The 14531-nt window shown below is 45.5% G+C and overlaps 1 protein-coding gene and 1 pseudogene across 1 annotated transcript in view; one reads left to right on the plus strand and one right to left on the minus strand.

The window, feature by feature from the left end:
- tmem63c (transmembrane protein 63C) overlaps positions 1–14055 on the minus strand; it is a 400240-nt gene extending 386185 nt beyond the window's left edge. The window contains exon 1 of the mRNA XM_072567924.1: positions 14009–14055. The gene's annotated coding sequence lies outside the window, so the exon portion shown is untranslated. The remainder of the gene's footprint in view (positions 1–14008) is intronic.
- On the plus strand, positions 552–2323 carry LOC140476026 (homeodomain-interacting protein kinase 3 pseudogene; annotated as a pseudogene).
- Positions 14056–14531: the final 476 nt, after the last annotated feature.

Here is a 14531-nt window from a genome sequence, read left to right on the forward strand (position 1 = left end):
ATCACATTCCCCAATATCCACTGATGGATCACATTCCCCATTACCCACTGATGGATCACATTCCCATTACCACTGATGGATCACATTCCCCAATACCCACTGATGGATAACATTCCCCATTACAAACTGATAGATCACATTCGCCGTTCCCCACTGAGAGATCACATTACCTGTTCCCCACTGATGGATCATAGTCCCCATTACCCACTGAGAAATCACATTCCCCATTATCCACTGATGGATCACATTCCTCTTTACCCACTGATGGATGACATTCCCATTACAGACTGATAGATCACATTCCCCATTGCCCACTGATGGATCATATTCCCCATTCCCCATTGATGTTGGGTTCGGGCTGCGATCGCCAGCGGCGGCCGACAGGCACCGCGATCCTTTGAGTCTCTCTGTCCCCGACGGTCGGCCATGTGTCCATGGAGCCGGTGGTGCGGCTGAGGCAGGGTTAGGGGAGAAGCCGGACGCCCTAACCACCGGCCGCCACCCCCCCCCCCCCCCGCCTCACCCACCCTCAACACCGGCCGAGGCGGACAGGATGGCAGCAGCGGCCTGAGCCGAGTATGCAGCGGACACGGCTCAGCTCCGGCTCCACCGCGCGACCACTGCATCGGAATCGGGATCCGGATCGGCTCCGGCACCGCCGCACCGCTACCCCCTGCTTCCTCCCCGTCAAGATGACAGTTTCCAAGGAGGCTTCTGTGAATGAGGCTCTGCATTATTGGCGTGCAGCATTAGGGGACTAGGGAGTCTTACAGGACACAACTCCCCCTTTCCTAGTCTGCAGCTGTGATGGGAGCAGAATATCAAATTAGCTCTGAGGAACCACTTGTTAATCGTAGCCAAAAGACTTCTAGTGAGACACTGGGAGCGCTAGATAAACCATGTTTATCCGAATGGACCACTTTGGTATGGCCTCACCAGTTTTGGTCTGCCCACCACACATTTATCAAACTCAGACAAGTGCCTTTTGTAGTGTGAAAAAATTGAAAGTCGAGCCAAGTAGCTGTGCGTACCATGAGAGAACTTGTCCGCGGACTTATATGAACGGACGGAACCTTGGAGTTGCCCACCCATCACATGTGGTTAATTCTTCCTTTCAGTTGAAGAATTCCATTGGGAGACCTCGTGAACAGAATATTGTGGTGGCAGTGAGTGCCATTACATTGAACCCATCTTGTGCCGCCAAGGTCACAGCAGCGCAGGCGCCGCAGCAACCTTTGGCGGTGGCACCCCAGGGTGAGAGACCAGGCAGCAGTCTAACCTCGCTAGAGAGCTACCAGAGATGCGGACTGAAGAGAAAAAGTGAGGAGCTAGACAATCGAGGAAGCGCCATGCAGATTGTGGATGAGCTTTCTATTATGCCGGCAATGTTACAGACGGGTGTGGGGAATCCAGTCACTGTGGTGACTACTGCCTCAAAGCAGAACAGTGCGAGTGGTGATGGTGAGTACCATCTGATGCAGCATGAAGTTCTATGCTCAATGAAGAACACCTATGAGGTCCTTGACTTCCTTGGACGTGGGACCTTTGGCCAGGTGGTGAAATGTTGGAAGCGGGGGACAAATGAGATAGTGGCGATAAAGATTTTGAAAAATCACCCCTCTTATGCACGACAGGGGCAAATTGAAGTCAGTATCCTGGCACGATTAAGCAATGAAAATGCGGATGAGTTTAACTTTGTGCGTGCCTACGAGTGCTTTCAGCATCGGAATCATACGTGTTTGGTGTTTGAGATGTTGGAACAGAACTTATATGACTTTCTAAAGCAGAACAAGTTTAGTCCATTGCCCCTAAAGGTGATCAGGCCAATCCTCCAGCAGGTGGCCACTGCACTGAATAAACTAAAGAGCCTTGGTTTAATCCATGCGGACCTCAAACCGGAGAATATCATGCTGGTTGATCCCATCCGGCAGCCTTACAGGGTGAAAGTAATCGACTTTAGGTCAGCCAGCCACGTGTCCAAAGCTGTGTGTTCCACATATTTGCAGTCGAGGTACTACAGATTTCAGCACATCCTCGAAGCACTTTCCCTGTCCTCTTGTGCATCTGCGCTGATTAAGTGAAGAAGTCCAGTGAGACCAAGACCTATTTCGAGAACCTGGTATCTCAATATGTGGATTATGTAGCCAAGCCAATGAAGCTGATGATGGAAGATCATAGCTTGTGAGAAGACACTGATGTTGGTCCTCATGCTCTCCCATTTGATATGTAGGATCTTTGGCAGACAGTTGTGATTGTATTATTATTGTGTTTTGATGTACTCCTTTATATTGTCCATGTTTTAAACTTTCATGGTAGACCATGAGCTTAGTTTCAGTTTTGATATTGTGTCCTTTAAATGCTCCCTTCCTCAGTTGGCCAAAGGCTGGACCAGCAGACTACAGGTTATTCTTTATCAATGTCTCCCTTCTATGAAAAGTAATTTCCAAGATTCTGGAAACATTCCACATTTTTTGACTGCTTATCATGCATCCTAATACGTGGGCGGCATGGTGGCACAGTGGTTAGCACTGCTGCCTCACAGCGCCAGAGACCCAAGTTCAATTCCCACCTCAGGTGACTGTGTGAGTTTGCACATTCTCCCCATGTCTGCGTGGGTTTCCTCCAGGTGCTCTGGTTTCCTCCCACAGTCCAGAAATGTGTGGGTTAGGTGAATTGGGCAAACTAAATTGCCCGTAGTGTTAGGTGTAGGGGAATGGGTCTGGGTGGATGGCGGATCAGTGTGGACTTGTTGGGCCGAAGGGCCTGTTTCCACACTGTAAGTAATCTAATCTAATCTAAGTAATCTAATCTAATCTAATCTAATTACACACTGATGGATCACATTCCCCATTATCCACTGATGGATGACATTCCCATTAACAACCGATGGATCACATTCCCCATTATCTGCTAATGGATGACATTCCCCATTACCCACTGATGAATGACATTCCCATTACCCACTGATGGATCACATTCCCCGTTACAGACTGACAGATCAAATTCCCTATTATCCACTGATGGATGATATTCCAATTACCCACTCATGGATCACATTCCCCATTACCCACTGATGGATCACATTCCCAATTACCCACTGATGGATGATATTCCCATTACCCACTGACGGATCACATTCACCATTACCCACTGGTGGATCACATTCCCAATTACTCACTGATGAATGACATTCCCATTACTCACTGATGGATCACATTCACCATTACTCACTGGTGGATCACATTCGCCCTTACCCACTGATGGATGATATTCCCATTACCCACTGACGGATCACAATCCCCATTACCCACTGATAGATCACATTCCACATTACCCACTAATGGATGACATTCACATTACTACTGATGGATCACATTCCCCAATACCCACTGAGGGATCACATTCCCCATTACCCACTGACAGATGACATTTCCATTACCCACAAAAGGATCACATTCCCCATTATCCACTGATGGATCACATTCCCCATTACCCACTGATGGATCACATTCACCATTACCCAAGGGTGGATCACATTCCCCATTACCCACTGATTGATGATATTCCCATTACCCACTGACGGATCACAATCCCCAATACCCACTGATCGATCACATTTTCATTACCCACGAATGGATCACATTCCTCATTATCCACTGATGGATCACATTCCTCTTTACCCACTGATGGATGACATTCCCATTACCCACTGATGGATCACATTAACCTTTACCCACTGATAGATCCCATTCCCCACTGCCACTGATGGATCACATTATCCATTATCCACTGATGGATCACATTCCCCATTACAGACTGATAGATCACATTCCCCATTACCCACTGATGGATCACATTCCCCATTATCCACTGATGGATGACATTCCCATTAACAACCGATGGATCACATTCCCCATTATCCACTAATGGATGACATTCCCCATTACCCACTGATGAATGACATTCCCATTACCCACTGATAGATCACATTCCCTATTATCCACTGATGGATAATATTCCCATGACCCAGTGATCGATAACATTCCCCATTACCCACTGATGTTTGACATTTCCATTACCCACTAATGGATCACATTCCCCATTACCCACTGATGGATCACATTCCCCATTACCCACTGATGGATGACATTCCCATTACCACTGATGGATCACATTCCCCAATACCCACTGATGGATAACATTCCCCATTACCCACTGATGGATCACATTCCCACTACCCACTGATGGTTCACATTCCCCATTACCCACTGATGGATCAAATTCCCCATTATCTACTGATGGATGACATTTCCATTACCAACCGATGGATCACATTCCCCATTATCCACGGATGGATGATATTCCCCATTACCCACTGATGAATGACATTCCCATTACCCAATGATGGATCACATTCCCCGTTACAGACTGATAGATCACATTCCCTATTATCCACTGATGGATGATATTCCAATTACCCAGTGATGGATAACATTCTCCATTACCCGCTGATGTTTGACATTTCCATTGCCCACTAATGGATCACAATCCCCATTACTCACTGATGAATGACATTCCCGTTACCCACTGATGGATCGCATTCCCCATTACCCACTGATGGATGATATTCCCATTAACAACCGATGGATCACATTCCCCATTATCCACTAATGGATGACATTCCCCATTACCCACTGATGAATGACATTCCCATTACCCACTGATGGATCACATTCCCCGTTACAGACTGATCGATCACATTCCCTATTATCCACTGATGGATGATATTCCCATGAGCCAGTGATGGATAACATTCCCCATTACCCACTGATGTTTGACATTTCCATTACCCACTAATGGATCACATTCCCCATTACCCACTGATGGATCACATTCCCCATTACCCACTGATGGATAACATTCCCCATTACCCACTGATGGATCACATTCCCACTACCCACTGATGGTTCACATTCCCCATTACACACTGATGGATGAAATTCCCCCGTATCAACTGATGGATGACATTCCCATTACCAACCGATGGATCACATTCCCCATTATCCACGGATGGATGATATTCCCCATTACCCACTGATGAATGACATTCCCATTACCCAATGATGGATCACATTCCCCGTTACAGACTGATAGATCACATTCTATTATCCACTGATGGATGATATTCCAATTACCCAGTGATGGATAACATTCTCCATTACCCACTGATGTTTGACATTTCCATTACCCACTAATGGATCACAATCCCCATTACTCACTGATGAATGACATTCCCGTTACCCACTGATGGATCACATTCCCCATTACCCACTGGTGGATCCCATTCCCCATTACCCACTGATGGATGACATTCCCCATTACACACTGATGGATCACATTCCCCATTACAGACTGATAGATCACATTCCCCACTGCCCACTGATGGATCACATTATCCATTATCCACTGATGGATCACATTCCCCATTATCCACTGATGGATGACATCCCATTAACAACCGATGGATCACATTCCCCATTATCAACTAATGGATGACATTCCCCATTACCCACTAATGAATGACATTCCCATTACCCACTGATAGATCACATTCCCCGTTACAGACTGATAGATCATATTCCCTATTATCCACTGATGGATCACATTATCCATTATCCACTGATGGATCACATTCCCCATTATCCACTGATGGATGACATTCCCATTAACAACCGATGGATCACATTCCCCATTATCCACTAATGGATGACATTCCCCATTACCCACTGATGAATGACATTCCCATTACACACTGATGGATCACATTCCCCATTACAGACTGATAGATCACATTCCCCACTGCCCACTGATGGATCAAATTATCCATTATCCACTGATGGATCACATTCCCCATTATCCACTAATGGATGACATTCCCCATTACCCACTGATGAATGACATTCCCATTACCCACTGATAGATCACATTCCCCGTTACAGACTGATAGATCATATTCCCTATTATCCACTGATGGATAATATTCCCATGACCCAGTGATGGATAACATTCCCCATTACCCACTGATGTTTGACATTTCCATTACCCACTAATGGATCACATTCTCCATTACCCACTGATGGATATCATTCCCCATTACTCACAGATGAATAACATTCCCATTACCCACTGATGGATCACATTCTCCATTACCCACTGATGGATCACATTCTCCATTACCCACTGATGGATATCATTCCCCATTACTCACAGATGAATAACATTCCCATTACCCACTGATGGATCACATTCTCCATTACCCACTGATGGATCACATTCTCCATTACCCACTGATGGATATCATTCCCCATTACTCACAGATGAATAACATTCCCATTACCCACTGATGGATCACATTCTCCATTACCCACTGATGGATCACATTCCCCATTACCCACTGATGGATGACATTCCCATTACCACTAATGGATCACATTCCCCAATACCCACTGATGGATAACATTCCCCATTACCCACTGATGGATGACATTCCCATTACCCACTGATAGATCACATTCCCCATTACCCACTGATCGATCACATTCACCATTACCCACTGATGGATCACATTCCTTATTGCCCACTGGCGGATCATATTCCCCATTACCCACTGATGGATGATATTCCCATTACCCACTGATGGATCACATTCCCCATTACCCACTGATGGATCACATTCCCCATTATCCACTGATGGATGACATTCCCATTACCACTGATGGATCACATTCCCTATTACCCACTGATGGATGACATTTCCATTACCCACTAATGCATCACATTCCCCATTCCCCACTGATGCATCACATTCCCAATTACAGACTGATAGATCACATTCCCCATGACCCACTGATCGATCACATTCGCATTACCACTGATGGATCACATTCCCCATTACCCACTGATGGATTGCATTTCCATTACCCACTAATGGATCACATTCCCCATTACCCACTGATGGATCACATTCCCCATTACTCACTGACGAATGACATTCCCATTACCCACTGATGGATCACATTCCCCATTACAAACTGAGAGATCACATTACCCGTTCCCCACTGATGGATCATATTCCCCATTACCCACTGATAGATCACATTCCCCATTTCCCACAGATGGATGACACTCCCATTAACCACTAATGGATCACATTCACCATTACGCACTGATGGTTCACATTCCCCATTGCCCACTGGTGGATCACATTCCCAATTACCCACTGATGAATGACATTCCCATTACTCTCTGATGGTTCACATTCCCCATTACCCACTGATGGATCACATTCACCATTACAGACTGATGGATCACATTCCCCATTACCCACTGATGGATGACATTCCCATTACCCACTGATAGATCACATTCCCCATTACCCACTGATAGATCACATTCCCCATTTCCCACAGATGGATGACACTCCCATTAACCACTAATGGATCACATTCACCATTACCCACTGATAGATCACATTCCCCATTTCCCACAGATGGATGACATTCCCATTACCCACTGATAGATCACATTCCCCATTACCCACTGATAGATCACATTCCCCATTTCCCACAGATGGATGACACTCCCATTAACCACTAATGGATCACATTCACCATTACGCACTGATGGTTCACATTCCCCATTGCCCACTGATGGATCATATTCCCCATTACCCACTGATGGATCACATTCCCCATTACCCACTGATGGATCACATTCCTCATTGCCCACTGGTGGATCATATTCCCCATTGCCCACTGATGGATGATATTCCCATTACCCATCGATGGTTCACATTCCCCATTACCCACTGATAGATCACATTCCCCAGTACCCACTGATGAATGACATTCCCATTACTCACTGATGGTTGACATTCCCCATTACCCACTGATGGATCACATTCACCAATACAGACTGATGGATCACATTCCCCATTATCCACTGATGGATGACATTCCCATTACCACTGATGGATTACATTCCCTATTACCCACTGATGGATAACATTCCCCATTATCCACTGATGGATAACATTCCCATTACCCACTGATGGATCACATTCCCCATTACTCACTGACGGATGACACTTCCATTACCCACGAATGGATCACATTCCCCATTACCCACTGATGGATCACATTCCCCTTTACCCACTGATGAATGACATTCCCATTACCCACTGAGGGATCACATTCCCCATTACAATCTGAGAGATCACATTACCCGTTCCCCACTAATGGATGACATTCCCCATTACCCAATGATAGATCACATTCCCCATTACCCACTGATGGATGACATTCCCATTACCCACTGATGTTTCACATTCCCCATTACACATTGATGGATCACATTCCCCATTACAGACTGATAGATCACGTTCCCCAGGGCCCACGGATGGATTATATTCCCCATTACCCACTGATGGATTACATTCCCCATTATCCACTGATGGATGACTTTCCCATTACCACTAATGGATCACATTCCCCAATACCCACTGATGGATAACATTCCCCATTACCCACTGATGGATCACATTCCCACTACCCACTGATGGTTCACATTCCCCATTACACACTGATGGATCAAATTCCCCATTATCTACTGATGGATGACATTTCCATTACCAACCGATGGATCACATTCCCCATTATCCACGGATGGATGATATTCCCCATTACCCACTGATGAATGACATTCCCATTACCCAATGATGGATCACATTCCCCGTTACAGACTGATAGATCACATTCCCTATTATCCACTGATGGATGATATTCCAATTACCCAGTGATGGATAACATTCTCCATTACCCGCTGATGTTTGACATTTCCATTACCCACTAATGGATCACAATCCCCATTACTCACTGATGAATGACATTCCCGTTACCCACTGATGGATCGCATTCCCCATTACCCACTGATGGATGATATTCCCATTAACAACTGATGGATCACATTCCCCATTATCCACTAATGGATGACATTCCCCATTACCCACTGATGAATGACATTCCCATTACCCACTGATGGATCACATTCCCCGTGACAGACTGATCAATCACATTCCCTATTATCCACTGATGGATGATATTCCCATGAGCCAGTGATGGATAACATTCCCCATTACCCACTGATGTTTGACATTTCCATTACCCACTAATGGATCACATTCCCCATTACCCACTGATGGATCACATTCCCACTACCCACTGATGGTTCACATTCCCCATTATGCACTGATGGATCACATTCCCAATTACAGACTGATAGGTCACATTCCCCATTACCCACTGATGGATCACATTCCCCATTATCCACTGATGGATCACATTCCCCATTATCCACTGATGGTTTACATTCCCCATTACACACTGATGGATCACATTCCCCATTACAGACTGATAGATCACATTCCCCACTGCCCACTGATGGATCACATTATCCATTATCCACTGATGGATCACATTCCCCATTATCCACTGATGGATGACATTCCCATTAACAACCGATGGATCACATTCCCCATTATCCACTAATGGATGACATTCCCCATTACCCACTGATGAATGACATTCCCATTACCCACTGATGGATCACATTCCCCGTTACAGACTGATAGATCACATTCCCTATTATCCACTGATGGATGATATTCCAATTACCCAGTGATGGATAACATTCTCCATTACCCGCTGATGTTTGACATTTCCATTACCCACTAATGGATCACAATCCCCATTACTCACTGATGAATGACATTCCCGTTACCCACTGATGGATCGCATTCCCCATTACCCACTGATGGATGATATTCCCATTAACAACTGATGGATCACATTCCCCATTATCCACTAATGGATGACATTCCCCATTACCCACTGATGAATGACATTCCCATTACCCACTGATGGATCACATTCCCCGTGACAGACTGATCAATCACATTCCCTATTATCCACTGATGGATGATATTCCCATGAGCCAGTGATGGATAACATTCCCCATTACCCACTGATGTTTGACATTTCCATTACCCACTAATGGATCACATTCCCCATTACCCACTGATGGATCACATTCCCACTACCCACTGATGGTTCACATTCCCCATTATGCACTGATGGATCACATTCCCAATTACAGACTGATAGGTCACATTCCCCATTACCCACTGATGGATCACATTCCCCATTATCCACTGATGGATCACATTCCCCATTATCCACTGATGGTTTACATTCCCCATTACACACTGATGGATCACATTCCCCATTACAGACTGATAGATCACATTCCCCACTGCCCACTGATGGATCACATTATCCATTATCCACTGATGGATCACATTCCCCATTATCCACTGATGGATGACATTCCCATTAACAACCGATGGATCACATTCCCCATTATCCACTAATGGATGACATTCCCCATTACCCACTGATGAATGACATTCCCATTACCCACTGATGGATCACATTCCCCGTTACAGACTGATAGATCATATTCCCTATTATCCACTGATGGATAATATTCCCATGACCCAGTGATGGATAACATTCCCCATTACCCACTGATGTTTGACATTTCCATTACCCACTAATGGATCACATTCTCCATTACCCACTGATGGATATCATTCCCCATTACTCACAGATGAATAACATTCCCATTACCCACTGATGGATCACATTCTCCATTACCCACTGATGGATGACATTCCCATTACCACTAATGGATCACATTCCCCAATACCCACTGATGGATAACATTCCCCATTACCCACTGATGGATGACATTCCCATTACCACTAATGGATCACATTCCCCAATACCCACTGATAGATCACATTCCCCATTACCCACTGATCGATCACATTCACCATTACCCACTGATGGATCACATTCCTTATTGCCCACTGGCGGATCATATTCCCCATTACCCACTGATGGATGATATTCCCATTACCCACTGACGGATCACATTCCCCATTACCCACTGATGGATAACATTCCCCATTACCCACTGATAGATCACATTCCCCATTACCCACTGATCTATCACATTCACCATTACCCACTGATGGATCACATTCCTTATTGCCCACTGGCGGATCATATTCCCCATTACCCACTGATGGATGATATTCCCATTACCCACTGACGGATCACATTCCCCATTACCCACTGATGGATGACATTTCCATTACCCACTAATGGATCACATTCCCCATTCCCCACTGATGCATCACATTCCCAATTACAGACTGATAGATCACATTCCCCATTACCCACTGATCGATCACATTCCCCATGACCCACTGATAGATCACATTCCCTATTACCCACTGATGGATTGCATTTCCATTACCCACTAATGGATCACATTCCCCATTACCCACTGATGGATCACATTCCCCATTACTCACTGACGAATGACATTCCCATTACCCACTGATGGATCACATTCCCCATTACAAACTGAGAGATCACATTACCCGTTCCCCACTGATGGATCATATTCCCCATTACCCACTGATAGATCACATTCCCCATTTCCCACAGATGGATGACACTCCCATTAACCACTAATGGATCACATTCACCATTACGCACTGATGGTTCACATTCCCCATTGCCCACTGGTGGATCACATTCCCAATTACCCACTGATGGATCACATTCACCATTACCCACTGATGGATCACATTCACCAATACAGACTGATGGATCACATTCCCCATTATCCACTGATGGATGACATTCCCATTACCACTGATGGATTACATTCCCTATTACCCACTGATGGATAACATTCCCCATTATCCACTGATGGATAACATTCCCATTACCCACTGATGGATCACATTCCCCATTACTCACTGACGGATGACACTTCCATTACCCACGAATGGATCACATTCCCCATTACCCACTGATGGATCACATTCCCCTTTACCCACTGATGAATGACATTCCCATTACCCACTGAGGGATCACATTCCCCATTACAATCTGAGAGATCACATTACCCGTTCCCCACTAATGGATGACATTCCCCATTACCCAATGATAGATCACATTCCCCATTACCCACTGATGGATGACATTCCCATTACCCACTGATGGATAACATTCCCCATTACCCACTGATGGATGACATTCGCATTACCCACTGATGGTTCACATTCCCCATTACACATTGATGGATCACATTCCCCATTACAGTCTGATAGATCACGTTCCCCAGGGCCCACGGATGGATTACATTCCCTATTACCCACTGATGGATTACATTCCCCATTATCCACTGATGGATGACTTTCCCATTACCAACCGATGGATCACATTCCCCATTATCCACTGATGGATGACATTCCCCATTACCCAATGATGAATGACATTCCCATTACCCACTGAATGATCACATTCCCCATTACAGACTGATAGATCACATTCCCCAATACCCACTGATGGATAACATTCCCTGTTACAAACTGATAGATCACATTTGCCGTTCCCCACTGATGGATCACATTCCCCATTACACATTGATGGATGGCATACCCCAATATCCACTATTGGATCACATTCCCCAATATCCACTGATGGATCATATTCCCCATTACCCACTGATGGATCATATTCCACATTACTCACTGATAAATGACACTCCCATTACCCACTGATGGATCACATTCCCCATTACCCACTGATGGATCACATTCCCATTACCACTGATGGATCACATTCCCCAATACCCACTGATGGATAACATTCCCCATTACAAACTGATAGATCACATTCGCCGTTCCCCACTGATGGATCACATTCCCCATTACCCATTGATGGATGACATACCCCAATATCCACTGTTGGATCACATTCCCCAATATCCACTGATGGATCATATTCCCCATTATCCACTGATGGATCATATTCCCCATTACCCACTGATAGATCACATTCCCCATTTCCCACAGATGGATGACACTCCCATTAACTACTAATGGATCACATTCACCATTACCCACTGATGGATCACATTCCTCATTGCCCACTGGCGAATCATATTCCCCATTGCCCACTGATGAATGATATTCCCATTACCCACCGCTGGTTCACATTCCCCATTACCCACTGATAGATCGCATTCCCCAGTACCCACTGGTGAATGACATTCCCATTAACCACTGATGGTTCACATTCCCCATTACCCACTAATGGATCACATTCACCATTACAGACTGATAGATCATATTTCTCATTACCCACTGATGGATCACATTCACCAATACAGACTGATGGATCACATTCCCCACTATCTACTGATGGATGACATTCCCATTACCACTGATGGATGACATTCCCCATTACCCACTGATGGATCACATTCCCAATTACAGACTGATAGATCACATTCCCCATTGCCCACTGATGGATGATATTCCCATTACCCACCGATGGTTCACATTCCCCATTGCCCACTGATGGATGATATTCCCATTACCCACCGATGGTTCACATTCCCCATTGCCCACTGATGGATGATATTCCCATTACCCACCGATGGTTCACATTCCCCATTGCCCACTGATGGATCACATTCCCCGTTACTCATTGATGGATCACATTCCCAATTACAGACTGATGGATCATATTTCCCATTACGGACTCTTGGATCACATTCCACATTACCCACTGATTGACCCCATTTTCTATTGCAAACTGATGGATGACATTCACCATCACCCACTGATGGATCACACTCCCCATTACCCCTCTGAGGGGCAAATATTCCCCGTTACCTCTTTCAGGGGCAATTAAACTCCATTAGCCGCCAAAGAGCCATATGTAGTATTACCCTTGACGGGTAACCATTGCCCATCCCCTGTGAGGGACTGAGGGGAGAAGGAGCCGCGCAGTTTTCACTCACTCACCTCCCGCTCCTGCGATGAAGCCGCAGCCTCAGCACCAAACCCCCGTGTCCTACGGAAATACCCGAGTCTTGCCGGATATATCCGAGATTGGCCGGAGATATCCGAGTCATGTCAATGATGCTACTGCCCGCCCGGAAATAACCGAGATCCGCCGGAAATGACCGAGTCCTGTCAGGGATACCAGTGCCCGGCCGGAAATACCCGAGATCCTCCGGAAATGTCCGAGTCCCGGCGTCGTGACCCCCTGCTCCGCGGAAAGAGCTGGTGTCAATGGTTGACTGAAAGGGAAATTGGGTAATAATTACTGGAAATACTTAAAATACCGAATAGGAACTCTGGCTTTGAATTGAGCTTAGTTATTTAGTGGTTGTTGGGTTTAAAATATTGTTTTGCATTAAAAAAAGCTGCATTTCACTTCAAATTGGAGAAAGTGAGGACTGCAGATGGTGGAGATCAGGAGCTGAAAATGTGTTGCTGGAAAAACACAGCAGGTCAGGCAGCATCCAAGGAGCAGGAGAACCGA

Source organism: Chiloscyllium punctatum, chromosome 4 (genome assembly GCF_047496795.1).
Source record: "Chiloscyllium punctatum isolate Juve2018m chromosome 4, sChiPun1.3, whole genome shotgun sequence".
Classification (NCBI taxonomy): Eukaryota; Metazoa; Chordata; class Chondrichthyes; order Orectolobiformes; family Hemiscylliidae; genus Chiloscyllium; species Chiloscyllium punctatum.